Raw genomic sequence first — 12,797 nt, forward strand, 5'->3', positions numbered from 1 at the left:
AGCCGATACATCTCTTCACTGCCTCGCAAAAAAGCAATCACTGTGCCTATTGGCTGACACAAAAAGCAAAACAGAGCGTCTCTTCGCTCCTCGCGAAAAAGCACACCGCTGCCTCGGTTCGCTGCCTCGCCAACTAGCAAAGTGCTGCCGGGCTTCGCTTCCACGCGAAAAAGCAATCCGTGATGCCACTGCGCCACCTGCTGGACAAGCAAAGTGCTGCATCTGTCCGCTGCCTCGCTGAATGAGGAACCACTGTGCGTGTTCGCTGTGTCACAAAAAAGCAGACTGCTGAATCTGTTGGCTGCCTCACGAGCAAGCAAACTGCTGCACCTCTTCACTGCATCGCCAACAAGCAAACCGTGGCGTCTCTTCGCCACATGGCCAACTCACTAGCTGCTGCTTTTCTTCGATGCCTCCTAAACAAGCCCACCGCTGCATCTCTTGGATGCCTCGCCAACTAACTAACCGCTGCATCTCTTCGCTCCCTCGCCAAGATGCAAACGGCTGCGTCACTTCGCTGCGTTGCGAAGAAGCAAACCGCTGCATGTGTTCGCTGCCTCGCGAAATAACTAACCGGGGCGTCTCTTCGCTGCCTTGCAGAATAACTAACCACTGTGGATGTTCGCTGTCTCACAAAAAAGCAGACTGCTGAATCTGTTCGCTGCCTCGCAAACAAGCACACCGCTGCATCTCTTCGCTGCCTCACGCACAATCAAACCGCTCTATCTGTTCGCTGCCTCGCACAAAAGCAAACCACGGTGCCTCTTTGCTGCCCTTTGCCAACAAGCAGACCGCTGCATCTCTTCGCTGCCTCGCAAGCTAACTAACCTCTGCCTCTCTTCGCTGCCTCTCCAAAAAGCAAACCGCTGCGTCTCTTCGCTGCCTGGCCAACACGTGGACCGCTGCGTCTATTTGCCCCATCACTAACTAACGAACGACTGCGTCTCTTCAGTGCCTCGCCAACTAACTAGCCGATACATCTGTTCACTGCCTCGCAAAAAAGCAATCACTGTGCCTATTGGCTGACACAAAAAGCAAAACAGAGCGTCTCTTCGCTCCTCGCGAAAAAGCACACCGCTGCCTCGGTTCGCTGCCTCGCCAACTAGCAAAGTGCTGCCGCGCTTCGCTTCCACACGAAAAAGCAATCCGTGATGCCACTGCGCCACCTGCTGGACAAGCAAAGTGCTGCATCTGTCCGCTGCCTCGCAGAATGAGGAACCACTGTGCGTGTTCGCTGTGTCACAAATAAGCAGACTGCTGAATCTGTTGGCTTTCTGCCGAACAAGCAAACTGCTGCACCTCTTCACTGCATCGCCAACAAGCAAACCGTGGCGTCTCTTCGCCACATGGCCAACTCACTAGCTGCTGCTTTTCTTCGATGCCTCCTAAACAAGCCCACCGCTGCATCTCTTGGATGCCTCGCCAACTAACTAACCGCTGCATCTCTTCGCTCCCTCGCCAAGATGCAAACGGCTGCGTCACTTCGCTGCGTTGCGAAGAAGCAAACCGCTGCATGTGTTCGCTGCCTCGCGAAATAACTAACCGGGGCGTCTCATCGCTGCCTCGCAGAATAACTAACCACTGTGGATGTTCGCTGTCTCACAAAAAAGCAGACTGCTGAATCTGTTCGCTGCCTTGCAAACAAGCACACCGCTGCATCTCTTCGCTGCCTCACGAACAATCAAACCGCTCTATCTGTTCGCTGCCTCGCACAAAAGCAAACCACGGTGCCTCTTTGCTGCCCTTTGCCAACAAGCAGACCGCTGCATCTCTTCGCTGCCTCGCAAGCTAACTAACCTCTGCCTCTCTTCGCTGCCTCTCCAAAAAGCAAACCGCTGCGTCTCTTCGCTGCCTGGCCAACACGTGGACCGCTGCCTCTATTCGCCGCATCACTAACTAACGAACGACTGCGTCTCTTCAGTGCCTCGCCAACTAACTAGCCGATACATCTCTTCACTGCCTCGCAAAAAAGCAATCACTGTGCCTATTGGCTGACACAAAAAGCAAAACAGAGCGTCTCTTCGCTCCTCGCGAAAAAGCACACCGCTGCCTCGGGTCGCTGCCTCGCCAACTAGCAAAGTGCTGCCGCGCTTCGCTTCCACGCGAAAAAGCAATCCGTGATGCCACTGCGCCACCTGCTGGACAAGCAAAGTGCTGCATCTGTCCGCTGCCTCGCAGAATGAGGAACCACTGTGCGTGTTCGCTGTGTCACAAATAAGCAGACTGCTGAATCTGTTGGCTTTCTGCCGAACAAGCAAACTGCTGCACCTCTTCACTGCATCGCCAACAAGCAAACCGTGGCGTCTCTTCGCCACATGGCCAACTCACTAGCTGCTGCTTTTCTTCGATGCCTCCTAAACAAGCCCACCGCTGCATCTCTTGGATGCCTCGCCAACTAACTAACCGCTGCATCTCTTCGCTCCCTCGCCAAGATGCAAACGGCTGCGTCACTTCGCTGCGTTGCGAAGAAGCAAACCGCTGCATGTGTTCGCTGCCTCGCGAAATAACTAACCGGGGCGTCTCATCGCTGCCTCGCAGAATAACTAACCACTGTGGATGTTCGCTGTCTCACAAAAAAGCAGACTGCTGAATCTGTTCGCTGCCTTGCAAACAAGCACACCGCTGCATCTCTTCGCTGCCTCACGAACAATCAAACCGCTCTATCTGTTCGCTGCCTCGCACAAAAGCAAACCACGGTGCCTCTTTGCTGCCCTTTGCCAACAAGCAGACCGCTGCATCTCTTCGCTGCCTCGCAAGCTAACTAACCTCTGCCTCTCTTCGCTGCCTCTCCAAAAAGCAAACCGCTGCGTCTCTTCGCTGCCTGGCCAACACGTGGACCGCTGCGTCTATTCGCCGCATCACTAACTAACGAACGACTGCGTCTCTTCAGTGCCTCGCCAACTAACAAGCCGATACATCCGTTCACTGCCTCGCAAAAAAGCAATCACTGTGCCTATTGGCTGACACAAAAAGCAAAACAGAGCGTCTCTTCGCTCCTCGCGAAAAAGCACACCGCTGCCTCGGTTCGCTGCCTCGCCAACTAGCAAAGTGCTGCCGCGCTTCGCTTCCACGCGAAAAAGCAATCCGTGATGCCACTGCGCCACCTGCTGGACAAGCAAAGTGCTGCATCTGTCCGCTGCCTCGCAGAATGAGGAACCACTGTGCGTGTTCGCTGTGTCACAAAAAAGCAGACTGCTGAATCTGTTGGCTGCCTCACGAGCAAGCAAACTGCTGCACCTCTTCACTGCATCGCCAACAAGCAAACCGTGGCGTCTCTTCGCCACATGGCCAACTCACTAGCTGCTGCTTTTCTTCGATGCCTCCTAAACAAGCCCACCGCTGCATCTCTTGGATGCCTCGCCAACTAACTAACCGCTGCATCTCTTCGCTCCCTCGCCAAGATGCAAACGGCTGCGTCACTTCGCTGCGTTGCGAAGAAGCAAACCGCTGCATGTGTTCGCTGCCTCGCGAAATAACTAACCGGGGCGTCTCTTCGCTGCCTCGCAGAATAACTAACCACTGTGGGTGTTCGCTGTCTCACAAAAAAGCAGACTGCTGAATCTGTTCGCTGCCTCGCAAACAAGCACACCGCTGCATCTCTTCGCTGCCTCACGAACAATCAAACCGCTCTATCTGTTCGCTGCCTCGCACAAAAGCAAACCACGGTGCCTCTTTGCTGCCCTTTGCCAACAAGCAGACCGCTGCATCTCTTCGCTGCCTCGCAAGCTAACTAACCTCTGCCTCTCTTCGCTGCCTCTCCAAAAAGCAAACCGCTGCGTCTCTTCGCTGCCTGGCCAACACGTGGACCGCTGCCTCTATTCGCCGCATCACTAACTAACGAACGACTGCGTCTCTTCAGTGCCTCGCCAACTAACTAGCCGATACATCTGTTCACTGCCTCGCAAAAAAGCAATCACTGTGCCTATTGGCTGACACAAAAAGCAAAACAGAGCGTCTCTTCGCTCCTCGCGAAAAAGCACACCGCTGCCTCGGGTCGCTGCCTCGCCAACTAGCAAAGTGCTGCCGCGCTTCGCTTCCACGCAAAAAAGCAATCCGTGATGCCACTGCGCCACCTGCTGGACAAGCAAAGTGCTGCATCTGTCCGCTGCCTCGCAGAATGAGGAACCACTGTGCGTGTTCGCTGTGTCACAAAAAAGCAGACTGCTGAATCTGTTGGCTTTCTGCCGAACAAGCAAACTGCTGCACCTCTTCACTGCATCGCCAACAAGCAAACTGTGGCGTCTCTTCGCCACATGGCCAACTCACTAGCTGCTGCTTTTCTTCGATGCCTCCTAAACAAGCCCACCGCTGCATCTCTTGCATGCCTCGCCAACTAACTAACCGCTGCATCTCTTCGCTCCCTCGCCAAGATGCAAACGGCTGCGTCACTTCGCTGCGTTGCGAAGAAGCAAACCGCTGCATGTGTTCGCTGCCTCGCGAAATAACTAACCGGGGCGTCTCTTCGCTGCCTCGCAGAATAACTAACCACTGTGGGTGTTCGCTGTCTCACAAAAAAGCAGACTGCTGAATCTGTTCGCTGCCTCGCAAACAAGCACACCGCTGCATCTCTTCGCTGCCTCACGAACAATCAAACCGCTCTATCTGTTCGCTGCCTCGCACAAAAGCAAACCACGGTGCCTCTTTGCTGCCCTTTGCCAACAAGCAGACTGCTGCATCTCTTCGCTGCCTCGCAAGCTAACTAACCTCTGCCTCTCTTCGCTGCCTCTCCAAAAAGCAAACCGCTGCGTCTCTTCGCTGCCTGGCCAACACGTGGACCGCTGCGTCTATTTGCCGCATCACTAACTAACGAACGACTGCGTCTCTTCAGTGCCTCGCCAACTAACTAGCCGATACATCTGTTCACTGCCTCGCAAAAAAGCAATCACTGTGCCTATTGGCTGACACAAAAAGCAAAACAGAGCGTCTCTTCGCTCCTCGCGAAAAAGCACACCGCTGCCTCGGTTCGCTGCCTCGCCAACTAGCAAAGTGCTGCCGCGCTTCGCTTCCACGCGAAAAAGCAATCCGTGATGCCACTGCGCCACCTGCTGGACAAGCAAAGTGCTGCATCTGTCCGCTGCCTCGCAGAATGAGGAACCACTGTGCGTGTTCGCTGTGTCACAAAAAAGCAGACTGCTGAATCTGTTGGCTGCCTCACGAGCAAGCAAACTGCTGCACCTCTTCACTGCATCGCCAACAAGCAAACCGTGGCGTCTCTTCGCCACATGGCCAACTCACTAGCTGCTGCTTTTCTTCGATGCCTCCTAAACAAGCCCACCGCTGCATCTCTTGGATGCCTCGCCAACTAACTAACCGCTGCATCTCTTCGCTCCCTCGCCAAGATGCAAACGGCTGCGTCACTTCGCTGCGTTGCGAAGAAGCAAACCGCTGCATGTGTTCGCTGCCTCGCGAAATAACTAACCGGGGCGTCTCTTCGCTGCCTCGCAGAATAACTAACCACTGTGGGTGTTCGCTGTCTCACAAAAAAGCAGACTGCTGAATCTGTTCGCTGCCTCGCAAACAAGCACACCGCTGCATCTCTTCGCTGCCTCACGCACAATCAAACCGCTCTATCTGTTCGCTGCCTCGCACAAAAGCAAACCACGGTGCCTCTTTGCTGCCCTTTGCCAACAAGCAGACCGCTGCATCTCTTCGCTGCCTCGCAAGCTAACTAACCTCTGCCTCTCTTCGCTGCCTCTCCAAAAAGCAAACCGCTGCGTCTCTTCGCTGCCTGGCCAACACGTGGACCGCTGCGTCTATTCGCCGCATCACTAACTAACGAACGACTTCGTCTCTTCAGTGCCTCGCCAACTAACTAGCCGATACATCTCTTCACTGCCTCGCAAAAAAGCAATCACTGTGCCTATTGGCTGACACAAAAAGCAAAACAGAGCGTCTCTTCGCTCCTCGCGAAAAAGCACACCGCTGCCTCGGTTCGCTGCCTCGCCAACTAGCAAAGTGCTGCCGCGCTTCGCTTCCACGCGAAAAAGCAATCCGTGATGCCACTGCGCCACCTGCTGGACAAGCAAAGTGCTGCATCTGTCCGCTGCCTCGCAGAATGAGGAACCACTGTGCATGTTCGCTGTGTCACAAAAAAGCAGACTGCTGAATCTGTTGGCTGCCTCACGAGCAAGCAAAATGCTGCACCTCTTCACTGCATCGCCAACAAGCAAACCGTGGCGTCTCTTCGCCACATGGCCAACTCACTAGCTGCTGCTTTTCTTCGATGCCTCCTAAACAAGCCCACCGCTGCATCTCTTGGATGCCTCGCCAACTAACTAACCGCTGCATCTCTTCGCTCCCTCGCCAAGATGCAAACGGCTGCGTCACTTCGCTGCGTTGCGAAGAAGCAAACCGCTGCATGTGTTCGCTGCCTCGCGAAATAACTAACCGGGGCGTCTCTTCGCTGCCTCGCAGAATAACTAACCACTGTGGGTGTTCGCTGTCTCACAAAAAAGCAGACTGCTGAATCTGTTCGCTGCCTCGCAAACAAGCACACCGCTGCATCTCTTCGCTGCCTCACGCACAATCAAACCGCTCTATCTGTTCGCTGCCTCGCACAAAAGCAAACCACGGTGCCTCTTTGCTGCCCTTTGCCAACAAGCAGACCGCTGCATCTCTTCGCTGCCTCGCAAGCTAACTAACCTCTGCCTCTCTTCGCTGCCTCTCCAAAAAGCAAACCGCTGCGTCTCTTCGCTGCCTGGCGAACACGTGGACCGCTGCGTCTATTCGCCGCATCACTAACTAACGAACGACTTCGTCTCTTCAGTGCCTCGCCAACTAACTAGCCGATACATCTCTTCACTGCCTCGCAAAAAAGCAATCACTGTGCCTATTGGCTGACACAAAAAGCAAAACAGAGCGTCTCTTCGCTCCTCGCGAAAAAGCACACCGCTGCCTCGGGTCGCTGCCTCGCCAACTAGCAAAGTGCTGCCGCGCTTCGCTTCCACGCGAAAAAGCAATCCGTGATGCCACTGCGCCACCTGCTGGACAAGCAAAGTGCTGCATCTGTCCGCTGCCTCGCAGAATGAGGAACCACTGTGCATGTTCGCTGTGTCACAAAAAAGCAGACTGCTGAATCTGTTGGCTGCCTCACGAGCAAGCAAAATGCTGCACCTCTTCACTGCATCGCCAACAAGCAAACCGTGGCGTCTCTTCGCCACATGGCCAACTCACTAGCTGCTGCTTTTCTTCGATGCCTCCTAAACAAGCCCACCGCTGCATCTCTTGGATGCCTCGCCAACTAACTAACCGCTGCATCTCTTCGCTCCCTCGCCAAGATGCAAACGGCTGTGTCACTTCGCTGCGTTGCGAAGAAGCAAACCGCTGCATGTGTTCGCTGCCTCGCGAAATAACTAACCGGGGCGTCTCATCGCTGCCTCGCAGAATAACTAACCACTGTGGATGTTCGCTGTCTCACAAAAAAGCAGACTGCTGAATCTGTTCGCTGCCTTGCAAACAAGCACACCGCTGCATCTCTTCGCTGCCTCACGAACAATCAAACCGCTCTATCTGTTCGCTGCCTCGCACAAAAGCAAACCACGGTGCCTCTTTGCTGCCCTTTGCCAACAAGCAGACCGCTGCATCTCTTCGCTGCCTCGCAAGCTAACTAACCTCTGCCTCTCTTCGCTGCCTCTCCAAAAAGCAAACCGCTGCGTCTCTTCGCTGCCTGGCGAACACGTGGACCGCTGCGTCTATTCGCCGCATCACTAACTAACAAACGACTGCGTCTCTTCAGTGCCTCGCCAACTAACAAGCCGATACATCCGTTCACTGCCTCGCAAAAAAGCAATCACTGTGCCTATTGGCTGACACAAAAAGCAAAACAGAGCGTCTCTTCGCTCCTCGCGAAAAAGCACACCGCTGCCTCGGTTCGCTGCCTCGCCAACTAGCAAAGTGCTGCCGCGCTTCGCTTCCACGCGAAAAAGCAATCCGTGATGCCACTGCGCCACCTGCTGGACAAGCAAAGTGCTGCATCTGTCCGCTGCCTCGCAGAATGAGGAACCACTGTGCATGTTCGCTGTGTCACAAAAAAGCAGACTGCTGAATCTGTTGGCTTTCTGCCGAACAAGCAAACTGCTGCACCTCTTCACTGCATCGCCAACAAGCAAACCGTGGCGTCTCTTCGCCACATGGCCAACTCACTAGCTGCTGCTTTTCTTCGATGCCTCCTAAACAAGCCCACCGCTGCATCTCTTGGATGCCTCGCCAACTAACTAACCGCTGCATCTCTTCGCTCCCTCGCCAAGATGCAAACGGCTGCGTCACTTCGCTGCGTTGCGAAGAAGCAAACCGCTGCATGTGTTCGCTGCCTCGCGAAATAACTAACCGGGGCGTCTCATCGCTGCCTCGCAGAATAACTAACCACTGTGGATGTTCGCTGTCTCACAAAAAAGCAGAATGCTGAATCTGTTCGCTGCCTCGCAAACAAGCACACCGCTACATCTCTTCGCTGCCTCACGAACAATCAAACCGCTCTATCTGTTCGCTGCCTCGCACAAAAGCAAACCACGGTGCCTCTTTGCTGCCCTTTGCCAACAAGCAGACTGCTGCATCTCTTTGCTGCCTCGCAAGCTAACTAACCTCTGCCTCTCTTCGCTGCCTCTCCAAAAAGCAAACCGCTGCGTCTCTTCGCTGCCTGGCCAACACGTGGACCGCTGCCTCTATTCGCCGCATCACTAACTAACGAACGACTGCGTCTCTTCAGGGCCTCGCCAACTAACAAGCCGATACATCCGTTCACTGCCTCGCAAAAAAGCAATCACTGTGCCTATTGGCTGACACAAAAAGCAAAACAGAGCGTCTCTTCGCTCCTCGCGAAAAAGCACACCGCTGCCTCGGGTCGCTGCCTCGCCAACTAGCAAAGTGCTGCCGCGCTTCGCTTCCACGCGAAAAAGCAATCCGTGATGCCACTGCGCCACCTGCTGGACAAGCAAAGTGCTGCATCTGTCCGCTGCCTCGCAGAATGAGGAACCACTGTGCGTGTTCGCTGTGTCACAAAAAAGCAGACTGCTGAATCTGTTGGCTGCCTCACGAGCAAGCAAACTGCTGCACCTCTTCACTGCATCGCCAACAAGCAAACCGTGGCGTCTCTTCGCCACATGGCCAACTCACTAGCTGCTGCTTTTCTTCGATGCCTCCTAAACAAGCCCACCGCTGCATCTCTTGGATGCCTCGCCAACTAACTAACCGCTGCATCTCTTCGCTCCCTCGCCAAGATGCAAACGGCTGCGTCACTTCGCTGCGTTGCGAAGAAGCAAACCGCTGCATGTGTTCGCTGCCTCGCGAAATAACTAACCGGGGCGTCTCTTCGCTGCCTCGCAGAATAACTAACCACTGTGGATGTTCGCTGTCTCACAAAAAAGCAGAATGCTGAATCTGTTCGCTGCCTCGCAAACAAGCACACCGCTACATCTCTTCGCTGCCTCACGAACAATCAAACCGCTCTATCTGTTCGCTGCCTCGCACAAAAGCAAACCACGGTGCCTCTTTGCTGCCCTTTGCCAACAAGCAGACCGCTGCATCTCTTCGCTGCCTCGCAAGCTAACTAACCTCTGCCTCTCTTCGCTGCCTCTCCAAAAAGCAAACCGCTGCGTCTCTTCGCTGCCTGGCCAACACGTGGACCGCTGCGTCTATTCGCCGCATCACTAACTAACGAACGACTGCGTCTCTTCAGTGCCTCGCCAACTAACAAGCCGATACATCCGTTCACTGCCTCGCAAAAAAGCAATCACTGTGCCTATTGGCTGACACAAAAAGCAAAACAGAGCGTCTCTTCGCTCCTCGCGAAAAAGCACACCGCTGCCTCGGTTCGCTGCCTCGCCAACTAGCAAAGTGCTGCCGCGCTTCGCTTCCACGCGAAAAAGCAATCCGTGATGCCACTGCGCCACCTGCTGGACAAGCAAAGTGCTGCATCTGTCCGCTGCCTCGCAGAATGAGGAACCACTGTGCATGTTCGCTGTGTCACAAAAAAGCAGACTGCTGAATCTGTTGGCTGCCTCACGAGCAAGCAAAATGCTGCACCTCTTCACTGCATCGCCAACAAGCAAACCGTGGCGTCTCTTCGCCACATGGCCAACTCACTAGCTGCTGCTTTTCTTCGATGCCTCCTAAACAAGCCCACCGCTGCATCTCTTGGATGCCTCGCCAACTAACTAACCGCTGCATCTCTTCGCTCCCTCGCCAAGATGCAAACGGCTGCGTCACTTCGCTGCGTTGCGAAGAAGCAAACCGCTGCATGTGTTCGCTGCCTCGCGAAATAACTAACCGGGGCGTCTCTTCGCTGCCTCGCAGAATAACTAACCACTGTGGGTGTTCGCTGTCTCACAAAAAAGCAGACTGCTGAATCTGTTCGCTGCCTCGCAAACAAGCACACCGCTGCATCTCTTCGCTGCCTCACGCACAATCAAACCGCTCTATCTGTTCGCTGCCTCGCACAAAAGCAAACCATGGTGCCTCTTTGCTGCCCTTTGCCAACAAGCAGACCGCTGCATCTCTTCGCTGCCTCGCAAGCTAACTAACCTCTGCCTCTCTTCGCTGCCTCTCCAAAAAGCAAACCGCTGCGTCTCTTCGCTGCCTGGCCAACACGTGGACCGCTGCGTCTATTCGCCGCATCACTAACTAACGAACGACTTCGTCTCTTCAGTGCCTCGCCAACTAACTAGCCGATACATCTCTTCACTGCCTCGCAAAAAAGCAATCACTGTGCCTATTGGCTGACACAAAAAGCAAAACAGAGCGTCTCTTCGCTCCTCGCGAAAAAGCACACCGCTGCCTCGGTTCGCTGCCTCGCCAACTAGCAAAGTGCTGCCGCGCTTCGCTTCCACGCGAAAAAGCAATCCGTGATGCCACTGCGCCACCTGCTGGACAAGCAAAGTGCTGCATCTGTCCGCTGCCTCGCAGAATGAGGAACCACTGTGCATGTTCGCTGTGTCACAAAAAAGCAGACTGCTGAATCTGTTGGCTGCCTCACGAGCAAGCAAAATGCTGCACCTCTTCACTGCATCGCCAACAAGCAAACCGTGGCGTCTCTTCGCCACATGGCCAACTCACTAGCTGCTGCTTTTCTTCGATGCCTCCTAAACAAGCCCACCGCTGCATCTCTTGGATGCCTCGCCAACTAACTAACCGCTGCATCTCTTCGCTCCCTCGCCAAGATGCAAACGGCTGCGTCACTTCGCTGCGTTGCGAAGAAGCAAACCGCTGCATGTGTTCGCTGCCTCGCGAAATAACTAACCGGGGCGTCTCATCGCTGCCTCGCAGAATAACTAACCACTGTGGATGTTCGCTGTCTCACAAAAAAGCAGACTGCTGAATCTGTTCGCTGCCTTGCAAACAAGCACACCGCTGCATCTCTTCGCTGCCTCACGAACAATCAAACCGCTCTATCTGTTCGCTGCCTCGCACAAAAGCAAACCACGGTGCCTCTTTGCTGCCCTTTGCCAACAAGCAGACCGCTGCATCTCTTCGCTGCCTCGCAAGCTAACTAACCTCTGCCTCTCTTCGCTGCCTCTCCAAAAAGCAAACCGCTGCGTCTCTTCGCTGCCTGGCGAACACGTGGACCGCTGCGTCTATTCGCCGCATCACTAACTAACAAACGACTGCGTCTCTTCAGTGCCTCGCCAACTAACAAGCCGATACATCCGTTCACTGCCTCGCAAAAAAGCAATCACTGTGCCTATTGGCTGACACAAAAAGCAAAACAGAGCGTCTCTTCGCTCCTCGCGAAAAAGCACACCGCTGCCTCGGTTCGCTGCCTCGCCAACTAGCAAAGTGCTGCCGCGCTTCGCTTCCACGCGAAAAAGCAATCCGTGATGCCACTGCGCCACCTGCTGGACAAGCAAAGTGCTGCATCTGTCCGCTGCCTCGCAGAATGAGGAACCACTGTGCATGTTCGCTGTGTCACAAAAAAGCAGACTGCTGAATCTGTTGGCTTTCTGCCGAACAAGCAAACTGCTGCACCTCTTCACTGCATCGCCAACAAGCAAACCGTGGCGTCTCTTCGCCACATGGCCAACTCACTAGCTGCTGCTTTTCTTCGATGCCTCCTAAACAAGCCCACCGCTGCATCTCTTGGATGCCTCGCCAACTAACTAACCGCTGCATCTCTTCGCTCCCTCGCCAAGATGCAAACGGCTGCGTCACTTCGCTGCGTTGCGAAGAAGCAAACCGCTGCATGTGTTCGCTGCCTCGCGAAATAACTAACCGGGGCGTCTCTTCGCTGCCTCGCAGAATAACTAACCACTGTGGATGTTCGCTGTCTCACAAAAAAGCAGACTGCTGAATCTGTTCGCTGCCTTGCAAACAAGCACACCGCTGCATCTCTTCGCTGCCTCACGAACAATCAAACCGCTCTATCTGTTCGCTGCCTCGCACAAAAGCAAACCACGGTGCCTCTTTGCTGCCCTTTGCCAACAAGCAGACCGCTGCATCTCTTCGCTGCCTCGCAAGCTAACTAACCTCTGCCTCTCTTCGCTGCCTCTCCAAAAAGCAAACCGCTGCGTCTCTTCGCTGCCTGGCCAACACGTGGACCGCTGCGTCTATTCGCCGCATCACTAACTAACGAACGACTGCGTCTCTTCAGTGCCTCGCCAACTAACAAGCCGATACATCCGTTCACTGCCTCGCAAAAAAGCAATCACTGTGCCTATTGGCTGACACAAAAAGCAAAACAGAGCGTCTCTTCGCTCCTCGCGAAAAAGCACACCGCTGCCTCGGGTCGCTGCCTCGCCAACTAGCAAAGTGCTGCCGCGCTTCGCTTCCACGCGAAAAAGCAATCCGTGATGCCACTGCGCCACCTG

The sequence above is a fragment of the Apteryx mantelli genome, unplaced genomic scaffold, assembly GCF_036417845.1.
Source record: "Apteryx mantelli isolate bAptMan1 unplaced genomic scaffold, bAptMan1.hap1 HAP1_SCAFFOLD_39, whole genome shotgun sequence".
Classification (NCBI taxonomy): Eukaryota; Metazoa; Chordata; class Aves; order Apterygiformes; family Apterygidae; genus Apteryx; species Apteryx mantelli.